Raw genomic sequence first — 23,629 nt, 5'->3', positions numbered from 1 at the left:
ATGTCTAACCCTAGGTTGATTAACTGAAATCTCTTTCCAATTAAAACCTCTAGTGTTGCATTAACTCGATCTATGTATTCCCTTATTAGGTTGACCCTAATGCGGCAGATTTATGTCACCCTATGTCTAGGGGTGCAATCAACTCCGCTTAATTATGCTAGATCTACTCTTAGATAGGGACTTTTGCTCTTCTGAATAAGCACATCAATACTTGGATCAATATCCTGAAATATTAAAGCAAGAATTATGAACACATAATTAAGAACAAATCAAGTATTTATTATATAATTAAGAAAATAGTAACAAAATCTGTCTTAGGTTTCATCCCCCTTAGGTATTTAAGGGATTTAGTTTATATGTGTAAAAGAAAAAATCTTAGAAGAATAATAATAACAAAAACATAAAGAAACCCAAAAACCCCTGAAGGAAATTGAAGGGAGATCTTCAGTCTTGAAGGAGAATTCGGCTTCTGAGATGGATCAATCGGCTTTCTTTGAGTAATTCCTTGCCTCCCACTCCACGTGCTCTTTCTAATCCTCTTTAGGGTGTTAATATAGGCTTAAGAATGCTTCCAAACCCTCAAGAGTGACCTTTTTCGAGTAGAACTAGACTTTTGCTCGACAGGGACACGCCTATAGGACACGCCCGTATGGGGTGGCTTAGGCCGTGTTTAGAGTCTGTTAAATAGACACAGGCGTGTGGTCTACCCATGTAAGGAAGTCCAAGCCATGTTGATTTCCCATGTTGACCTATTTTTTCCGTTTTTGGCCCGTTTCTCGCTCTTTTTACTCTCCTATGCTCACCTAAGTATAAAACATGAAATTAAAGGATTAGGAGCATCAAATTCCACAAATCTAATGATAATTCATACGAAAATGTGCTAAACATGGGATAAAAATATGTATAAATTGTGGCTTATTAGAGATCCGCGGTTCACATCGTGATTTTAGAAAAAGTTATAGGAAGCTCTGGGTACGCGATAACATTTTAGCACTGCATTTCACCCTTTGACTAATGGTCAATCCGAGTGTGTGATTCAGATTCTTGAAGATATACTTTGATGTTATGTTTTAGAGATTGAAGGCAATTGAGAGAAATATTTATTGTTAGTCAAATTTGCATATAATAATAGTTTTCAGTCGAGCATAAATATGGCACCGTATGAGGCTCTGTATGGTCGCAGCCGAACTCCGTTATATTGCACTGAGTTTAGTGAGAAAAAGATACACAAGGTTGATGTGATTCGTGTGACCAAGAAAGAGTAAAAGTAATCAGAGATAGCTTAAAAGCAGCTTCAGATCGTTAGAAATCTTATACAGATCTTAAACGTAAATAAATAGAGTTTCAAGTAGGTGATAGGGTATTTTTGAAAGTTTTGACCTGGAAGAAAGTTCTTCAGTTCGATCGTAAAGGAAAGCTGAGTCCACAATTTATCGAGCCGTATGAGATTATTAAAAGAATCAGACCTGTTCCGTATCAATTAGGTTTACTGTCAGAAGTTTAAAGAATCCACAATGTCTTCCACGTGTCTATGTTACGAAGGTATCAATCTAATCCTTCAAATATTATTTTTTTGACAGATGTCGAAATTCAACTTGATATGACATACAATGAAGAACCGATCAGAATTTTGGCACGAGAGGTAAAACAATTGAGAATAAAAACATAGCTTTAGTAAAAGTTCTCTGGCAGCGGCACAAAATAGAAGAAGCTACTTGGGAACCTGAGGAAGCTATAAGAAAGCAATATGTGAACCTTTTCTGTAGTAAGATTTTCGAGGATGAAAATTTCTTTAAGGGGAAGAGTTGTAACAACCCGCTTTCAATGAAATCAGAATTGTCGTTTCGGGACCTCAAATCTGAACTCAAAAAAGTTAGTTTAATATTATTTTATAGTCTACAGTATTGTAACACCCCAAACCCGGCCTGGACGTTATGACCGGATGTGATGCGCCACATCGAAGCGTTCAAAACATTCCGTATTACTTAGTTTGGAAAATCTTAGTTGGTGTTGTAAAAGACACTTGTAAAAGTAAGTTAAAGTGAATGGAAGCTGTGCACCAGGTAGGAAACCAGGAAGGAGAGGAGGTGAGTCCGTCGGACTGCTTAAGTACCAAGCTCCCTTCGGATCCAATCCCAGACATGCACACCGCCATTGCCACCCTCTAACATCTCGTATGATTTGGAGAAAAACCGTTTGGTTATGTCCCTTTTTAAGAAAATGATTAAGGTTGAAAAACGATTGCTGAAAATATTTATTTTCTTGGAAAAACATTTACTTTGCGGAAACTTTGTGCGTCATCGTAATCCTTTAAAAACAAGTAGTTTTTATAAAAGCGAACCCTAGTGCTAACCAGTTTAATAATCCCCAAAATAAAATTAATTAAAAGAGCGGCCTTATTACAACTTTAAGCATAATAAAATAATCCAAATTAAATGCTAAACTTATTTAAAATCGGCAATCAATCTTCATGGCCACTCTGAATCTGCCTTGACTCCAAGTCCACCAACTAGGGCTCACCGCAAGGATGGAAGAGGAAGGGTGAGTTTGGGAAAACTCGGTGTATACTGAAACCCATCCAAAGCCCAAATCAACTCGAGCCAATGGCCTAAGCCCTATTCAGATAATAGTACACAAGTGGACGAAGCCCTTTTCGAATCTGATGAGCAAGGCCTTAGCCCTTTTAACATAACGATGTGGCCCATAGGCCCGATTCAAGAACATAGGTAACAATAGTAGTAATGCATGCAAACCCATCTGGGAGACTACTCAACCCACCAACCGCTACATTGCCTGCATCAGCCCTACACTCCATGTGGGGAATATCTCAACCCACCCAACCCTACACTCCACAGTTAAAAGAACGCACTCAAATATCGATGAGTTGAGGCAAAGCCTCCGAAGACGTGGATAAACCACTTTCAATACTTCCTCCATCAATAACCCCAATCCCATGCAAGCAGATATTAATAAAGCATATCATGTAAAATACTGAGATTAATCAATCATGCATTTTAGCCAATTTAAACCCTAGGGGTATTTGGTAATTATGCTCTTTAGGGTACTTTCGTATTTACGCATCTACACACGGTATTTCAGTAATTTTAGCGGTTTTATGCAATTTGGTTCCACCATCTAACTAACATGCTACTTTGCCCATCTCTTACCCATATTGGTCCGTAAGCCCATTGGGCCCAGTTTTGGCCCATCGAGACCCTTTTTCAAGTACGTTAAAACGTCACACGAACTTACTTACCACTTTGCGGTGCTAGATCTAACAATTAATCTATGTCTTGAGAGCATTCGCATACTCACAAGCCTATGAAATGCCGGAATTTCGGCATTTCGGCTTTTGCCGAATTGAACTAAGAAAGGGTGTTCGGTACACATCTGTTTCGCGATGAATGCTACTGAGATCTCTTCCGATGTCCTACAATTGATTAGCATAGTTCTTATTTACAAACCATAATCACTAAACCCACAACCTACTTATCCATGATCGAACCATGTCCCTAAAAGCCTTTGAAACCTTACCTTTTTGCCAAAATCGATAGCTAGCTCCGAATCCGATTGCTCCAATGATTCACGCTTTTGATCCAACGCTTAAGAAGACTCTAATCACCAAAAGAAAACATCAGTTACAAACCCTTAAAGCCTTATGCTCAAATCGATGACCTCCCTAATTTTAGGGATTTGGCTTTTCCTAACATCGTAAAATAAGAACAGATCTGAGATGATAAGTACTTACCCCTTACTCTTACTTGATTTCCACGCAATCCGGTGTAGATTTATCTATCAAACGACGGTAGAACTCGATTCCCAAAGTCTTGAAGTTTCAGCTATAAGCCCCCAAATCTATGGTTTTTCGGCTTTTGGTTGATGAAGGAGATGACAATATAGAACTATAACCTTGAAGTAAAATTGCCGTCAGGTATCTAGGATTAAGAAAAGATAATCGTAGATTAATAAAAACAAAGAACATAGAAGGACCTGGCTTTGAAGAAATCGGCACAAGCGGTGATCACGAGATTTGGCTTTTATGGATTCGCAAAAGTATTGATGAATAGCAGGTATGATGAATGGTTTTGAAGAAGAAAATAGAAAAAGAATAATAGAGGAGATGGTAGTTTGACTAGAGAGGAAAAAGAGAAAAGAAAACCTTGTGATGTCCGAAAGAAGAGAACGGCACCACTCAATACCCTAGGTGCCGAAATACTAAACTCAAAACCCCAACCGATTTTTTCCTCTTCAATTCCCAATATTCGCCAACTCCTATCCTCTCTCCTAATCCCTTAAATCTCTCCCCTTATCACTCTTTAATCCAAGCATTTGGACTAATCCAAACTTTCCTTTAGCAGAATCCACTTGGACTCCAACACTTACCCCTCCTGCACTTAAAAATAAATGCATCTATTTGACAACACAGGGAATCGATCCCATGCCTCCCTCAAAGCTCCACACGCCACCTTTTTAGAATCCTAGTGGCGTCACCCTGGCCACTTTACCAAGGCTCTTTTTGTGATGCAATTTACCCATCACTCCACTTAAGGCCACTTAGCCAGAACCCCTAACCTTTAACTCCAAAAATTTCAAAAATTCAACCGGGTTTTGGCCAACACATGGGCCTTCTATAAGCCCATTTACCTACTCAAAATATTAATTCCACATCCAAATACAAAATTTTAAAATCTTTACAAAATATTGAAAACCGCGAATAAATTCGAAAATCAGGATGTTACAACTCTACCCTCCTTAAAGAAATTTCGGCCTCGAAATTTTACCTTATTAGAACAGTTGAGGGTACTGTTGACGCATAGCCTCCTCAGTCTCCCAAGTGCTTCTTCTTTGCCATGGTTTCTCCAAAGTACTTTCACTAGTGGAACTGATTTCCTTCTCAACATCTTGACGTCACGATCAAGTATTTGCGAGTTCCTCTTGAAAGTTAAATCGATATACCTCGATTTACAGAATCGGTATGATATGAGTTGGGTCGATCGATACCGCCTCAAAGATGGATACATGAAAATGTCATGGATACGATGCGATTCAGTGGTAACTCTAGTGATAAGCCATTGGTCCAACCCGCTTCACAATTCGGTAAGGCCTAATAAACCGTGGGCTCAACTTACCCTTCTTACCAAATCTCAAAATTTTCTTCCAAGGGAAACCTTCAAACCATATCCCCAACAATGAACTCAATCTCTTTGCGCTTCAGATCCGTGATACGACTTCGTCTATCGGATGCCTCCTTTAACCGATCCCTTATCACCTAACCTTACTTTCGATTATCCGCCACCAATTACGGTCCAAGCACTCGTCATTCACCCAACTCGTCCAACACGTCGGCGTCACGACATCTTCGCCATAAAGCGCTTCATATGGTGCCATCTGAATACTTGCTTGATAGCTGTTATTGTAAGCAAACTCCGCCAATGGTAAGTAGTCCTCCCAACTTCCACGAAAATCAATGATACAACCCCTCAACATATCCTCCACAACCTGAATAACCCTTTCTGACTGTCCATCTGTCTGTGAGTGAAAAGCGATGCTAAAATCCAATCGTGTACCCAACGCTTCCTGCAACTTTCGCCAAAACCGAGATGTAAACCTAGGGTCTCGATCAGAAATTATAGACACTGGCACCCCATGCAGTCGCACTACCTCCGCCACATATAGCTTGGCCAACTTTTGCAGTGAGTAGTCGGTACGAACAGGTATGAAATGAGCAGATTTTGTGAACCTATCCACAACTACCCACACCGAATCTTTCTTGGTGGGTGTCAAAGGTAACCCACTCACAAAGTCCATTGTTACTCTTTCCCACTTCCACATGGAATTTTCACAGTTGCAGTAATCCCAAGGAAATTGGTGCTCGGCCTTAACTTTGTTGGCACGCCGACATTTCCCAACAAATTCAGTCACCTCTCGCTTTAATCCGCCACCAAGACATCTCTCGCAAGTCCCGATATAACTTATTCCTCCGGGATGCATGGCACGAGTCCACCATGAGCCTCTTTCGAATTAATCGCCTCAATTCAGGTCCTTTGGAATACAAACTCTTCCATTTAAAGCACGAACTCCTTGATGTTCAACCCAAAATCCTCGTTCTTACCACTCTCAACTTGCTGGAACCGGAGAGCTAATGAATCGTCCTTCAACTGTTTTTCCTTAATCTGCTCAGTCCAAGTAGGCCTTACTTGCAGTTCTGCCAATAAGCTTCCATCATCGTACAGACTTAATCGTGCGAACAAGGCTCTCAAATCAGTAACAACCCTTCGACTCAACGCATCTGCCACCACATTAGCCTTTCCTGGGTGGTACTCTATCGAACAGTCGTAGTCTTTAAGCAACTCCACCCATCTTCGTTGCCTAAGATTCAACTCCTTCTAAGTCAACAGATACTTTAAGCTCCTATGATCTGTGTATATGATGCACTTTTCCCCATATAAGTAGTGTCTCCAAATTTTTAACGCAAAAATCACCGCTGCTAGCTCCAAATCATGCGTAGGGTAATTCACCTCATGAGCCTTAAGCTGTCGCGATGCATAAGCGACCACCTTGCCCTCTTGCATCAGTACGCAACCTAACCCCACATGCGACGCATCGCTGTATATAGTAAAGTCCTTCCTAGACACCGGTTGAATCAACACTGGCGCTTCGGTCAATACCTTTTTCAACCGATCAAAAGCTTTTTACTGTTTCTCGGTCCAGACAAATGGTACTCCTTTCCTTATGAGTTTTGTCAAGGGTGCCGCCATTACCGAGAAACCCTCCACAAACCTTCTGTAGTAACCTGCCAACCCTAGGAAACTCCGAATTTCGATCATCGACCTAGGTGGCTTCCATTCCAGAATCGCTTCAATTTTACGAGGATCCACCTTAATCCCCTCGGCAGAGACCACATGCCCTAGGAAAGTTACCTCCTTCAACCAGAATTCACACTTGCTGAATTTCGCATATAGCTCCTTTTCCCTTAACACTTGCAGCACAATACGGAGATGCTCATCATGCTTCGCCTCCGTGTTAGAGTATACCAGGATATCGTCAATAAAGACGACTACGAACCGATCCAAGTAAGGTTGGAATACTCGGTTCATCAGATCCATAAAAGCTGCAGGTGCGTTCGTCAGCCCAAACGGCATGACCACAAACTCATAATGTCCATAACGAGTTCGGAATACTGTCTTATGAATATCCCCTTCTTTTACCCTTAGCTAATGGTATCCAGAACGAAGATCAATTTTGGAGAATACCGAAGCTCCCCTCAGTTGATCGAACAGATCGTCAATCCTTGGTAGTGGATACTTATTCTTAATCGTCAGTTTGTTTAACTGGCGATAATCAATGCACATGCGCATCGTTACATCCTTTTCTTCACAACAGACCGGTGCTCCCCAAGGAGACACACTAGGCCTAATGAAGCCTCTATCTAACAACTTTTGGATTTGAGCCTTGATTCCACCAACTCCTTGGTGCCATCCTATAGGGTGCAATAGATACTGGAGCTGTTCCAGGCAACAAATCGATTCCAAACTCAACTTCTCGATTCGGAGGTAATCTAGGAAGCTCCTCCGGTAAAACATCCCGGAATTCCCTAACAGTTTTGATGGTCTCCACAGTCAGATCCTCAGTTTCAGCTTGGCTTACCAAAGCCAGATATGCCTCGTATCCCTTGTGCATCAGTTTCTCAGCCCTCAACGCCGATACTACATTGGATAAGTAATCCTTCGTTCTCCAATAATCATTACCTCTTCATCATTGTGATCCTTAACACCATCCTCTTAGTTGCACAATCCAAAGTTGCCTTATGCTTGGTCAACCAATCCATCCCTAGTATCAAATCGAATTCCTCAAACGGTAACTCCATCAAATCCCCACAGAAAACCCTGCCTTGAATCTCCAGAGGCACCTCCTTGAAGACTTTTCTACCTTAACCGAATGACCTAAAGGACTTATCACAGACACCCCACACGGTCTCCTGAGTGCACGCCCAGTGCCCTAGAAATGTTATATGCCACATATGAATGGGTTGATCCCACATCAATCAGAGCAGTATAAGGTACACCATAGATAAAAAACGTACCAGTTATGACATCAGGTGCGTCACCCTCCTCGCGGCGACGAGCAGCATACACCAAAGCTGGCTGACGAGCATCCACGTTACCAATACCCCTGCCGGGTGCCCCACGTCCACGGTCATTACCACCGCGACCTTGTCCACGACCTCTTGGCAGTAGCGGTCTATCCCTCACAGGTTGAGCCGGTCGCACAGCCCCTTGTTCGGCCCCCTGAGCCTGAGTGGCCCTCCTAGGACAATCCTTAATCCTATGCTCCTTAGACCCGCAACGAAGACAAGCCCGAGAACGCTTCTAGCACTCTCCTTGATGTATTCTGCCGTAATCCCCACAAGCTTGCGGTCTACCTGTGTTCACCGGAACTACTCGAACCGGTTCCTCCATCCTAGCTCTCTTAACATTTCGATTTGTAGCACCCGCTGGTCCAGCATCCCTCCTGAACCGATTCCGATCCCTGTCATGATTCTTCCATTCGGTTTGTTTCACCTCCTCAGCTATCTTAGCCTTCTCTACCAGTGCAGCGAAATCTCGCTCTCTCTGCGGAGCTATGAGCACCCTTAACTCATCTCTGAGACCATCCTCAAAATGAACACTGCGCTCGTATTCAGTGGAAACGATGCCATTAGCATACCGACTCAATCGTAGAAACTCCGCCTCATATTCAGCAATGGTCTTATTTCCCTGAGTCAGATTCAAGAACTCCTTTCTGCGTGCATCCACATAGCTAGCTCCAACATATTTTGCCTTAAAGGTGCATTTAAACAGCCCCACGTTACCCTCTCACCGGGTACCCTCTCTCACAATAATCCACCATCGACACGCTTCATCCATGAGAACGACACGCCCCTTTCAACTTCATTCTCTTCGAGCAGTCCAGGTCATCCATGATCCGATCTGTGGCTCCCAACCAGTACTCCGCCACATTTGGGGCCACTCCAGATATGCCCCTAAAAATCTCAGCTCCGTTGGCCCGAAGTCTTTCAGAAATGGACCCCCTATTCATGGGCCCAACGTTAGCTCCGGCCACCCCTTTCCAAAACCCTCAACATGGCCTGAGACAGAGCGTCATCCCCTACGGCCCGATCATACGGCCCATTTTTATTAACCAGTGGTGGACGTACCTCGCCAGCTGACATGTGTTCAGATGACGCAGATCCAGCTTGACTGCTACCTCGGCCTCGACCACGGCCTCTTCCTTGAGTAGCCCTTGTACTCATAACAATTTATCTGATTACGAATTTTATGACATTAGTTTACTGGTTTCACTGTTTATTACAGAATGTCTTATGAACAAATAGAGTTTCAGAGTTATTTTCGCGCAATCACAATTTAGCTACGGTCTCAGTTTTGTAGCCCTAATACTACCTTATCAATAACACTATCTCTAAGGCTTAGTACTATCTATAGTATTATTTCCAGTCCAGTTCCATATAAATATGTAAAGCAGAAAAAGAATACTTACAGACTTGGTACCGGGGATTCAGTGTGCCACTTCTTTATCAGTCCATAAAAACCCATGTTTTTGTTTACCGAAAATAAAAAGATTTCATTTGAAAACACTTTCATTTTAAAGCTATTGATTTAACCTCGTTCAATAGAAAAACTTTGAACAGCTTTGAAAAACTTAAAGAAAAAACTTCTTTTTTTTTAAAAGATTTTCGGACCCGATCCACAGTCGAGTTGTAACACCCCAAACCCGAGACCATCGCCGGTGTCGGACACGAGGGGTTAGCAAGCCAAGTTCACTTGTTTTGCCCATCCATTGGACATTTCCAGTCAGGCTGGAAAAACTGCGTCACTGTCGCCTTAAAAATCATATCTCGAGTTTCAAAACTCGGAAACTGGTTTCGTAAATTTTCCCTGAATTTAGACTCATATATCCATCCATGGATTTATTTCTAGAATTTTTGGTCGGGCCAATTAGTACAGTTTATTAGTTAAAGTCACCCATGTTACAGGGATCGGCTGCTCTGACCTTCGCGCGGTATAACTTTAATATCTCTCTATACAGGGCTTTAATGCTGGTGCCGTTTGTTTCTAATGAAACTAGACTCAAAATGGAATCTGTACATATAAGGTATGTCTCCTAATTCTTTCTGGATAATTTATAGTAAATTTTAAAGTTGCGACAGGAACCCAGAAACCGTTCTGGCCCTGTCTCACAATAGCTTTAATATCTCTTAACATGTAACTCCTATGACCATTTCATTTCTTCCATATGAAAATAGACTCATCAATGTTCATTTACATAGCTGATTCACTATTTAATACCATTTCTACAAATTTTGGTGATTTTTCACATTCACGTTACTGCAGCTTGCAGCATCTGTTTTTAAGGTAGGTCTTACCTATTTTGTAGTCTCCATGAACCAACTAGTCTTGCCTTACATAGGTCCATATATGATCATTTTAACCATGCCAATAGCTGATCATGTGACCAACATTCCCATTTCCAATTCATAGTCACGTCATGACACCATATATATATATACAAACCGCAAATAGTTTAAGTTGATACTTCACTATTACGAGCCATTTTCGCATGGCCGTACACATATACATCATAACATATTTAAACCAACAAGGGTAGTCCTATACATGCCATTTCAAGTTCAACCAAGAATTTATACCAAAATGGGGGCTTGATAGTGTGGATGACTTCGACTTCAACGATCCCGAATCCGATTGCTATCGGCGAAATCTAGAAAACCGAGAGCCAAAGCGTGAGTAAGCATTTTTATGCTTAGTAAGTCTCAAGGAATATAATCAACTCTAATTACAGCAATACATTCACATAGTTAAATGCATCATTTCATTAATGCACATTCACATAATCATACTTACTTCACCATCCCAATTCTTCTGTTCATACACAAATAACGGCTTCATTAAGGCGATATCTCGCTCCATCATAGGAGCGGATATTCATACGCTCTTACTCCTAGCCTTGAAGCACACACCGCACTTACCTTGTCATTGGGAAATTTCACAAGTGCATTAGCTGAAATTTTCCAGCAAGCTTATAATTTTCAAATCACATACGTTCGAGTTTATCCGGATGTCGCTACTGTTCAATCGCCTTGGGACATAGCCGGTTATGGTAACCGCACCAAGGCCTCACGGACTTAACCCGGATATCACGATTTGCACAAACGCCTTGGTCTTAGCCGGATTTAACAACTTGCACGAATGCCTTCGGGTCTTAGCCCGGATATAGCTACTAGCACAATTGCCTTCGGGTCTTAATCCGGATAAAATTTTCAGCATAATTGTCTTCGGGGCTTAGCCCGGATATCATTCAATTTCTCATGCACACATACATCAATAATCATTGGACATACATATTTCATTTTCGTTACTAAGGTTCAAACACAATTATAATCATTAGCATATTCGCCTTGGGACTTAGCCGGGTGGAATTCAAATACTCATACACACATAATTAATAATCATACACATCCATATTTCATCTCACATAATTCAAGTAAGGTCACTTCTTGAGGACTTACTCGGATGTTGTCGAACGGCTTTTACGGCTATTCGATTATTTTTCCTTCCCTTGTCCAATTGTGGCCCTCTTAGCTCTTGAGCTAATTCAAACAAATTCAATTTATCAAAACCTCATTGTGCTAGCTTATGGCCGAATATGACAAGGAATTTAAATGGTCATATGGCCACCCTTTAGCTTGAATACACAATGGTCATGCACATTTTATACTACATCAAGCAATTCAATACAATTTATTCGAGCATCAAGGAAAAGCTAAGGCCTTCAATAGGCTACCCAAGGCCGAATATACTTGTCCATGTTGAGGCCAATTATGCACTTAATACCACACAAAAACAGCATGCATTTTACTAGTTAATGCTTTGCATATTGTAGCTCAAAACTTACAATATAGCATCAAGCACTCATATGTGTGCTAGGCGAATGTGCTTACAATTTCACAATTATTCTTCAACATCTTCTTCTTTAAACAAACTTATTCATCACTTCCTTCATAACCAAAACATCATGTGCAAACATATATATACATATATGAGCATGGCGAATTTCAAGGTGTCCATAGCCATCCAAAACACAAATTTTAACTAACATGCAAGAAGCATGAACCATGCTCATGAATGCATCATGGCGAATATGACAATCATGCTCCTTTTCAACTTCAATCATGATAAAACAAAAGAAAGCTCAAAATCTTACTCAAGAGTAGACAATCCATCATTGCATGCATCATCATCAAGCTTCACACTTAGCATGCAATGGCTTTATCACCATAACAACTTTGGCCAAATACCATTTCCATGGCTTAACAAAGATTTGAGCCATGGCTAACATGCACATCAAGTTAGCAACCAAAACATGCATGAAACTCCTAACACAACCTCATACATACCTTAATCTTGATGCAAACTTAGCCAAATCTCCTTCTAGATCTCTTCCAAACCAAGCATGAAGCAAAAATCCTCCTTCTTCCTTAGTTTTGGCTCAAAGAAAGGACGAACAAAATTTTTTCTTTCCTTCTCTACAACTCACGGCAATGGGGGATTACCACACTCACACACATTTTTTTCATTTTTTATCACCCATACACCTTTGTTTATTATTTCACCCTAATGCACCAACAAAACATGTTTCATGACATGTTTAGCCCATCCTCCTTGTCATGGCCGGCCACCACCTATAAAAGGGGAATTTGACATGCAAGTCCATTATTTTGCATGCATGCTTTAATTAGTCATCACACATTTCCTATCATACTTTCAAAGTTCATTACTAAGTCCTTTCTTGTGGAATTCACCCTTATAACACTAAATCAATCATCATAAAATGTCATACATGAGCACACACATATTATAGGCATCAAAATAAATTTTAATTATTTTTATGCCTCGGTTTTGTGGTCCCGAGACTACCTTCCGACTAGGGTCAATTTTGGGCTGTCACAACTCTCCCCACTTAAGAAATTTTCGTCCCGAAAATCTTACCGTAAATAGGTTTGGATATCGCTTTTCATAGAGTTCTTGGTCTCCCAAGTAGCTTCTTCTATCCCGTGCTTGAGCCATAACACTTTTACTAGCGGAACCCGCTTGTTTCACAACTCTTTCACTTCTCGTGATAGGATACGAATCGGTTCTTCCTCATAACTCATATTAGCTTGAATTTCAATTTCTGATGGACTAATCACGTGCGATGGATCGGATCTATAGCGTCGAAGCATCGAAACGTGAAAGACATCGTGAACCTTTTCGAGTTCGGGGCAAAATCAAACGATATGCCACTGGATCGACTCGCCGGATATCTCATATGGCCCAACGAACCTCGGGCTCAACTTGCCCTTACGGCCGAATCGAGTATCTTTTTCCAAGGCGATACCTTGAGAAACACTTTATCACCCACCGATACTCGATATCCTTACGCTTCAGTCGCGCGACGACTTCGGACGATCGGAGGCTATCTTGAGACTTTCACGGATTACTTTCACTTTCATTCAAGCATCCCTAATCAAATCCACCGAAAATCTTGCTTTCACCGAGCTCGGTCCAAAACAATGGTGTACGGCATTTACGACCGTACAAGGCCTCGTAGGTGCCATCTTAATACTTGATTGAAAGTCGTTGTTGTAAGCAAATTCAATCAACGGCAAATACCGCTCCCATAAACCACTAAACTCGAGGACGCAACATCTTAACATATCCTCAAGTATCTGAATTATCCGCTCGGATTGACCATCGGTTTGGGGGTGAAAAGCGGTCTGAAATGCAACTTGGTACCCAAAGCTTCTTGCAACTTTTTCCAAAATCGCGAGGTAAATCTCGGATCTCTATCCGACACGATGGAAATAGGCACCCGTGTAATCTCACAACTGAGAAACGTACAATTCAGCTAATTTGTCAATTGAAAAATCCGTGACGACGGGGACAAAGTGGGCCGACTTAGTCAATCGATCTACCACGACCCAAACCGCATCCTTCTTACTTGCGACAATGGCGGTCCGGATACAAAGTCCATTATGACTCGATCCCATTTCCACTCGGGTATCGTGATTGGTGAAGTAATCGAAGGCACCGATGTTCCGCTTTCACTTGTTGACATATTAAACATCTCAAACAAAGTCGAGATGTCTCGCTTCATACCATGCCATCAAAACCGACGTTTCAAATCATTGTACATCTTCGTACTCCGGGTGGATTGCCATTCGGCTACAATGGGCTTCATTGAGAATTATCGAAATGAGTTCAATTCTTTGGAACACAGACGACTTTTGAACCTCAAACAATCGTCATCATCGATTTGAAACTACGAATCCTTGTTCGAACACACTCGGCCCGTTTTGCGCCAACTCGTCGTCGACTTTCTCGAGCTTCTCGAATTTGATGTATCAATAGTGGTTTGGCTTTCAATTCAGCTACTAACACACTATCGGATCGAGCAGACAAGTGCACGTTCATCGCTCGTAAAAGCGAATAATGATTTACGACTCAAGGCATCCGCAACCACATTCGCCTTTCGGGTGATAGTCAATGACCACTCGTAATCCTTTAACAGCTCGAGCCAACGTCTTTGTCGCAGATTTAAGTCTCTTTGGATCATCAAATATTTGAGACTTTTGTGATCCGAGTATACATGGCACCTTTCACCAAATAAGTAATGTCGCCAAATCTTTAAGGCGAATACAATGGCGGCCAATTCGAGATCATGAGTCGGATAATTTTTTCTCATGTGGCTTTAATTGCCTCGACGATAGGCCACAACTCGACCTTTTTGCATTAATCGCAACCTAACCCAAGTAGAGAGGCGTCGCTATAGATGACAAACTCTTTGCGGACTCGGGTTGCACTAGAATTGGGGCTTCGGTCAAATAAGTTTTCAGTTGATCGAAACTTTTTGGCATTTCTCGTCCATTCGAACTTAACATCCTTTTGGAGTAGCCGTCATCGGCGTGGCTATCGTTGAGAAGCCTTTACAAATCGTCGGTAATAACCTAAGCAAGCCCCAAAAGCTCAGAACCTCATTAATATTTCTGAGGCTTCCAATTAAGTATGGCTGAAATTTTATTCGGTCGACTCGAATACCCGATCTGATACCACATGACCCAAGAAGCTAACCTCTCTTAACCGAACTCACAGATTCTTGAACTTAGCATATAATTGCTTATCCCGTAAAATTTGCAGCACTAACCGCAGTGTTCAAAGATGTTCGGTCTCATTTCTTGAATAGACCAAGATGTCATCAATGAACACGACTACGAATCGATCCAAATATGGTCTAAAGATCCGATTCATTAAATCCATAAATACCGTAGGGCATTAGTGAGCCCAAACGGCATCACTAGGAACTCATAGTGACCATATCTCGTTTTGAAGGCGTCTTGGTACGTCCGAATCTCGGATTCGCAATTGATAATAGCCCGATCTCAAATCTATTTTCGAGAACACCGAGGCTCCTTTAGTTGATCGAACAAGTCATCGATACGTGGTAACGGATATTTGTTCTTTATTGTCGCTTTATTAAGTCGACGATAATCGATGCACAACCGCATGGTTCCATCCTTCTTTTCACGAACAACACCGGCGCACCCAAGGCGAAAAACTCAAGGCGAGCAAAACCTCTATCCACCAATTCTTGCAATCGAGCTTCCAACTCCTTTAATTCCGTTGGTGCCATACGATACGGAGCTATCAAAATTGAGTGGTACGGTACCAATTCGATGCCAAATTCTATTTCGAGCGGTGGTAAACCGGTAATTCTTCAGAAAAACATCCGGTATTCACAAACCACGGGCACAGTTTGGGTTTCTTTTACGATTCCTTGTCATCGAAAGCACGACGCAAGGTACGCCGCACTCTTTTCTTACATATTTTCGGGCCAACATTGCCGATATTACGGTGGCAACCCCTTTAAGTCCGTAGACTTAACCCGAATTATCTTGTTATTCGCGCACCTCAAATCGATAGTCTTGCTTTTGCAATTTACGACCGCATCGTGCATGGTCAACCCATCCAAACCAAGAATAACGTCGAATTCATCGAGCGGCAAAAGCATCAAGTCCGCCGGAAACTAGAACCTCGGAACACTAGGGGACTTTTCTTGCACACTTTGTTGACAAGCACGTAATGACCCAAGGGTTTGACACCGAATTACAAACTCGATGAGACTCAATAGGCAAAGTCTTTTTGGATGCTAAGGTTTCACATATATAAGATTGAGTAGAACCGGGGTCAATCAAAGCAATCACATTAGTATTGAAAAGAGTGAAAGCACCGGTAATGACATCCGGAGAGGCAAGCATCCTCGCGTGCGGCGTATGGCATAAGTCCTCGCAGAGCACGAGCCTCGGATCGATGGTAGCATCTCTAGATCCTCTCGACCGCCACGACATTGCCCATATTTCTAGGTGGCCTACCTCGGCGATGGTAGCACCCGAGTTTCCACTCGACTCACATTCTGCTCAAGCATCCTCGGGCAATCCTTCCTAAAGTGGTCGGCCGATCCACACTTATAGCAGAGGCGATCACGAAACCAACAGCTCCCGAATGCCATTTGCCACAATGTTGACACTCGCCCTCTCTCGGCGATCATTTCCACCATGGCGATCAAGTGACTCGTGTGGTCACAGGGGTCGATCGCGTCCTCGTCTAGAAAAGCCCAAAGTGCCTCTAGACCGGTTCACATCATCTCGAAATCTCTTGATTGCTGTTGAAGAGACTTTCCGAGGACCTCTTCGAAATTCTCCGGTTCCCACATCAGCTTTTTGTTTCTCCTTTCTAAGCTCTTCGACTTTACAAGCTCGCTCAACAAGTACTACGATCTCTCGTATTTCGAGAATGCCAACGAACATCCTTATATCATCATTCAGCCCATCCTCGAGCGTTTACACATAATAGCTTCGGACGAAATGCATTCTCGCGGCGTGTCGGCTAAGCCACACAAATTTTCTTTCATAGTCGGTAACCGACATAGAACCTTGCTTAAGATCAAGAAATTCCTTCGCTTTTGGTCGATGAATCGATCGTGATATTTTTTTTTTTTTGAACTTGGTTTGAAAGAATTCCCAAGTCACTTGCTCTCTAGGTACCACGAAGTCGAGTACTCCACCAATAGTAGGTGGAATCACGTAGCAAGGAGATGGTACACTTTAAGCACTCATCGGTGTACAAGATAGCTCATCGAGCACCGGATAGTGTTGTCCAACCAAAATTCAGCTCGTTCGGCATCATCATCATCCGTAGCTTTAAATTCGGTGGCCCCATGTTTTGAATCCTATCGATTTGGGGCTTACTTGACCTTATTTGGTCGATTCACGGAGGTATTGTAGGTCTTGAGGGGTTGCATTTGTCGGGAATGGAGGTTGTGGGACAGCCGTGTTAGTTCGAATGTATTGATTAAACCATTCGTTCATCACACTATAAAAGGCTTGCCTAGCCTCATCATTCGGATTGCTGGCCATAGCTTGAGAGTCCGCCGCGTATTTGTCCCTTGTGGGAGCAGCGCCACACTCTCCACATCATCAGCTATTGCTCGGTTGGGATCGGGATCCATTGCTATAAACAAACTCAAAGTCAAATTGTCGAAATCACCACACTATCGATTCATCATTTAATGGCATGTATAGCTAGACCCCAAACACCTCACGGTAGTCCTAGAATCGACTAAACCGTGGCTCGATACCAATAAAATTGTAACACTCGAACCCGAGACCATCATGGGTGTCGGACACGAGGGGTTAGCAAGCCAAGTTCACTTGTTTTGCCCATCCATTGGACATTTCCAGTCAGGCTGGAAAAACTGCATCACTGTCGTCTTAAAAATCATATCTCGAGTTTCAAAACTCGGAAACTGGTTTCGTAAATTTTCCCTGAATTTAGACTCATATATCCATCCATGGATTTATTTCTAGAATTTTTGGTCGGGCCAATTAGTACAGTTTATTAGTTAAAGTCACCCATGTTACAGGGATCGGCTGCTCTGACCTTCGCGCGGTATAACTTGAATATCTCTCTGTACAGGGCTTTAATGCTGGTGCCGTTTGTTTCTAATGAAATGAGACTCAAAATGGAATCTGTACATATAAGGTATGTCTCCTAATTCTTTCTGGATAATTTATAGTAAATTTTTAAAGTTGCGACAGGGAACCCAGAAACCGTTCTGGCCCTGTCTCACAATAGCTTTAATATCTCTTAACATGTAACTCCTATGACCATTTCGTTTCTTCCATATGAAAATAGACTCATCAATGTTCATTTACATAGCTGATTCACTATTTAATACCATTCCTACAAATTTTGGTGATTTATCACATTCACGTTACTGCAGCTGGCAGCATCTGTTTTAAGGTAGGTCTTACCTATTTTGTAGTCTCCATGAACCAACTAGTCTTGCCTTACATAGGTCCATATATGATCATTTTAACCATGCCAATGGCTGATCATGTGACCAACATTCCCATTTCAATTCATAGTCACGTCATGACACCATATATATATATACAAACCGCAAATAGTTTAAGTTGATACTTCACTATTACGAGCCATTTTCGCATGGCCGTACACATATACATCATAACATATTTAAACCAACAAGGGGTAGTCCTATACATGCCATTTCAAGTTCAACCAAGAATTTATACCAAAATGGGGGCTTGATAGTGTGGATGACTTGACTTCAACGATCCGAATCCGATTGCTATCGGCGAAATCTAGAAAACTGAGAGCCAAAGCAGCGGAGTAAGCATTTTTATGCTTAGTAAGTCTCAAGGAATATAATCAACTCTAATTACAGCAATACATTCACATAGTTAAATGCATCATTTCATTAATGCACATTCACATAATCATACTTACTTCACCATCCCAATTCTTCTGTTCATACACAAATAACGGCTTCATTAAGGCCGATATCTCGCTCCATCATAGGAGCGGATATTCATACGCTCTTACTCCTAGCGCGCGAAGCACACACCGCACTTACCTTGTCATTGGGAAATTTCACAAGTGCATTAGCTGAAATTTTCCAGCAAGCTTATAATTTTCAAATCACATACCTTCGGAGTTTATCCGGATGTCGCTACTCGTTCAATCGCCTTCGGGACATAGCCCGGTTATGGTAACCCGCACCAAGGCCTACGGGACTTAACCCGGATATCACGATTTGCACAAACGCCTTCGGGTCTTAGCCCGGATTTAACAACTTGCACGAATGCCTTGGTCTTAGCAGGATATAGCTACTAGCACAATTGCCTTGGTCTTAATCCGGATAAAATTTTCAGCATAATTGTCTTGGGCTTAGCCGGATATCATTCAATTTCTCATGCACACATACATCAATAATCATTGGACATACATATTTCATTTTCGTTACTAAGGTTCAAACACAATTATAATCATTAGCATATTCGCCTTGGGACTTAGCGGGTGGAATTCAAATACTCATACACACATAATTAATAATCATACACATCCATATTTCATCTCACATAATTCAAGTAAGGTCACTTCTTGAGGACTTACCTCGGATGTTGTCGAATGGCTTTTACGGCTATTCGATTACTTTTTCCTTCCCTTGTCCAATTGTGGCCCTCTTAGCTCTTGAGCTAATTCAAACAAATTCAATTTATCAAAACCTCATTGTGCTAGCTTATGGCGAATATGACAAGGAATTTAAATGGTCATATGGCCACCCTTTAGCTTGAATACACAATGGTCATGCACATTTTATACTACATCAAGCAATTCAATACAATTTATTCGAGCATCAAGGAAAAGCTAAGGCCTTCAATAGGCTACCCAAGGCGAATATACTTGTCCATGTTGAGGCCAATTATGCACTTAATACCACACAAAAACAGCATGCATTTTACTAGTTAATGCTTTGCATATTGTAGCTCAAAACTTACAATATAGCATCAAGCACTCATATGTGTGCTAGGCGAATGTGCTTACAATTTCACAATTATTCTTCAACATCTTCTTCTTTAAACAAACTTATTCATCACTTCCTTCATAACCAAAACATCATGTACAAACATATATATACATATATGAGCATGGCAATTTCAAGGTGTCCATAGCCATCCAAAACACAAATTTTAACTAACATGCAAGAAGCATGAACCATGCTCATGAATGCATCATGGCGAATATGACAATCATGCTCCTTTTCAACTTCAATCATGATAAAACAAAAGAAAGCTCAAAATCTTACTCAAGAGTAGACAATCCATCATTGCATGCATCATCATCAAGCTTCACACTTAGCATGCAATGGCTTTATCACCATAACAACTTTGGCCAAATACCATTTCCATGGCTTAACAAAGATTTGAGCCATGGCTAACATGCACATCAAGTTAGCAACCAAAACATGCATGAAACTCCTAACACAACCTCATACATACCTTAATCTTGATGCAAACTTAGCCAAATCTCCTTCTAGATCTCTTCCAAACCAAGCATGAAGCAAAAATCCTCCTTCTTCCTTAGTTTTGGCTCAAAGAAAGGATGAACAAATTTTTTCTTTCCTTCTCTACAACTCACGGAAATGGGGGATTACCACACTCACACACATTTTTTTCATTTTTTTATCACCCATACACCTTTGTTTATTATTTCACCCTAATGCACCAACAAAACATGTTTCATGACATGTTTAGCCCATCCTCCTTGTCATGGCCGGCCACCACCTATAAAAGGGGAATTTGACATGCAAGTCCATTATTTTGCATACATGCTTTAATTAGTCATCACACATTTCCCTATCATACTTTCAAAGTTTATTACTAAGTCCTTTCTTGTGGAATTCACCCTTATAACACTAAATCAATCATCATAAAATGTCATACATGAGCACACACATATTATAGGCATCAAAATAAATTTTTAATTATTTTTATGCCTCGGTTTTGTGGTCCCGAGACCACCTTCCGACTAGGGTCAATTTTGGGTTGTCACACGAGTTGTTGCAACCAGGCTCTGATACCACTAAATGTAACACCCCAAACTCGGCCTGGACATTATGACCGGATCTGATGCGCCACATCGAAGCGTTCAAAACATTCTGTATTACTTAGTTTGGAAAATCTTAGTTGGTGTTGTAAAAGACACTTGTAAAAGTAAGTTAAAGTGAATGGAAGCTGTGCACCAGGTAGGAAACCAAGAAGGAGAGGAGGTGAGTCCGTCGGACTGCTTAAGTACTAAGCTCCCTTCGAATCCAATCCTAGACATGCACACTGCCATTGCCACCCTCTAACATCTCGTATGATTTGGAGAAAAACCGTTTAGTTATGTCCCTTTTTAAGAAAATGATTAAGGTTGAAAAATGTTTGCTGAAAATATTTATTTTCTTGGAAAAACATTTACTTTACGGAAAATTTGCGCGTCATCGTGATCCTCTAAAAACAAGTAGTTTTTATAAAACGAACCCTAGTGCTAACCAGCTTAATAATCCCCAAAATAAAATTAATTAAAAAGAGCGGCCTTATTACAACTTTAAGCATAATAAAAATAATCCAAATTAAATGCTAAACTTATTTAAAATCGGCAATCAATCTTCATGGCCACTCTGAATCCCTTGACTCCAAGTCCACCAACTAGGGCTCACCTGCAAGGATGGAAGAGGAAGGGGTGAGTTTAGGAAAACTCAGTGTATACAAAAACCCATCCAAAGCCCAAATCAACTCGAGCCCAGCGGGCCTAAGCCCTATTCAGATAATAGTACACAGTGGACCGAAGCCCTTTTCAGAATACAGTAGCAAGGCCTTAGCCCTTTTTAACATAACAGTGTGGCCCATAGGCCCAGTTCAGTAACATAGGTAACAATAGTAGTAATGCATGCAAACCCATCTGGGGAGACTACTCAACCCACCAACCGCTACACCGCCTGCACCAGACCCTACACTCCATGTGGGGAATATCTCAACCCACCCAGCCCTACACTCCACAGTTGCAGCAACGCTGCTCAAATATCAGTGAGTTGAGGCAAAGCCTCCAGTACGTGGATAAACCACTTTCAATACTTCCTCCATCAATAACCCCAATCCCATGCAACAGATATTAATAAAAGCATATCATGTAAAATACAGTATTAATCAATCATGCATTTTAGCCAATTTAAACCTTAGGGGTATTTCGGTAATTATGCTCTTTAGGGGTACTTTCGTACTTACGCATCTACACACGGTATTTCAGTAATTTTTAGCAGTTTTATGCAATTTGGTTCCACCATCTAACTAACATGCTACTTTGCCCATCTCTTACCCATATTGGTCCGTAAGCCCATTGGGCCCAGTTTTGGCCCATCGAGACCCTTTTTCCGAAGTACGTTAAAACGTCACACGAACTTACTTACCACTTTGCGGTGCTAGATCTAACAATTAATCTATGTCTTGAGAGCATTCGCATACTCACAAGCCTATGAAATGCCGGAATTTCGGCATTTCGGCTTTTGCCGAATTGAACTAAGAAAGGGTGTTCGGTACACATCTGTTTCACGATGAATGCTACTGAGATCTCTTCCGATGTCCTACAATTGATTAGCATAGTTCTTATTTACAAACCATAATCACTAAACCCACAACCTACTTATCCATGATCGAACCATGTCCCTAAAAGCCTTTGAAACCTTACCTTTTTGCCAAAATCGATAGCTAGCTCCGAATCCGATTGCTCCAATGATTCACGCTTTTGATCCAACGCTTAAGAAGACTCTAATCACCAAAAGAAAACATCAGTTACAAACCCTTAAAGCCTTATGCTCAAATCGACAGCCTCCCTAATTTTTAGGGATTTGGCTTTTCTAACATCGTAAAATAAGAACAGATCCGAGATGATAAGTACTTACCCTTACTCTTACTTGATTTCCACATAACGGTGTAGATTTATCTATCAAGCGACGGTAGAACTCGATTCCCAAAGTCTTGAAGTTTCACTATAAGCCCCAAATCTATGGTTTTTGGCTTTTGGTTGATGAAGGAGATGACAATATAGAACTATAACCTTGAAGTAAAATTGCCGTCAGGTATCTAGGATTAAGAAAAGATAATCGTAGATTAATAAAAACAAAGAACATAGAAGGACCTGGCTTTGAAGAAATCGGCACAAGCAGTGATCACAGGATTTCGGCTTTTATGGATTCGGCAAAAGTATTGATGAATAGCAGGTATGATGAATGGTTTTGAAGAAGAAAATAGAAAAAGAATAATAGAGGAGATGGTAGTTTCGGCTAGAGAGGAAAAAGAGAGAAAAGAAAACCTTGTGATGTCCGAGCAGAAGAGAACGGCACCACTTAATACCCTAGGTGCCGAAATACTAAACTCAAAACCCCCAGCCGATTTTTCCCTCTTCAATTCCCAATATTCGGCCAACTCCTATCCTCTCTCCTAATCCCTTAAATCTCTCCCCTTATCACTCCTTAATCCAAGCATTTGGACTAATCCAAACTTTCCTTTAGCAGAATCCACTTGGACTCCAACACTTACCCCTCCTGCACTTAAAAATAAATGCATCTATTTGACAACACAGGGAATCGATCCCATGCCTCCCTCAAAGCTCCACAC

The sequence above is a fragment of the Gossypium arboreum genome, chromosome 11 (genome assembly GCF_025698485.1).
Source record: "Gossypium arboreum isolate Shixiya-1 chromosome 11, ASM2569848v2, whole genome shotgun sequence".
Lineage (NCBI taxonomy): Eukaryota > Viridiplantae > Streptophyta > Magnoliopsida > Malvales > Malvaceae > Gossypium > Gossypium arboreum.
This window is presented reverse-complemented; position numbering follows the sequence as displayed.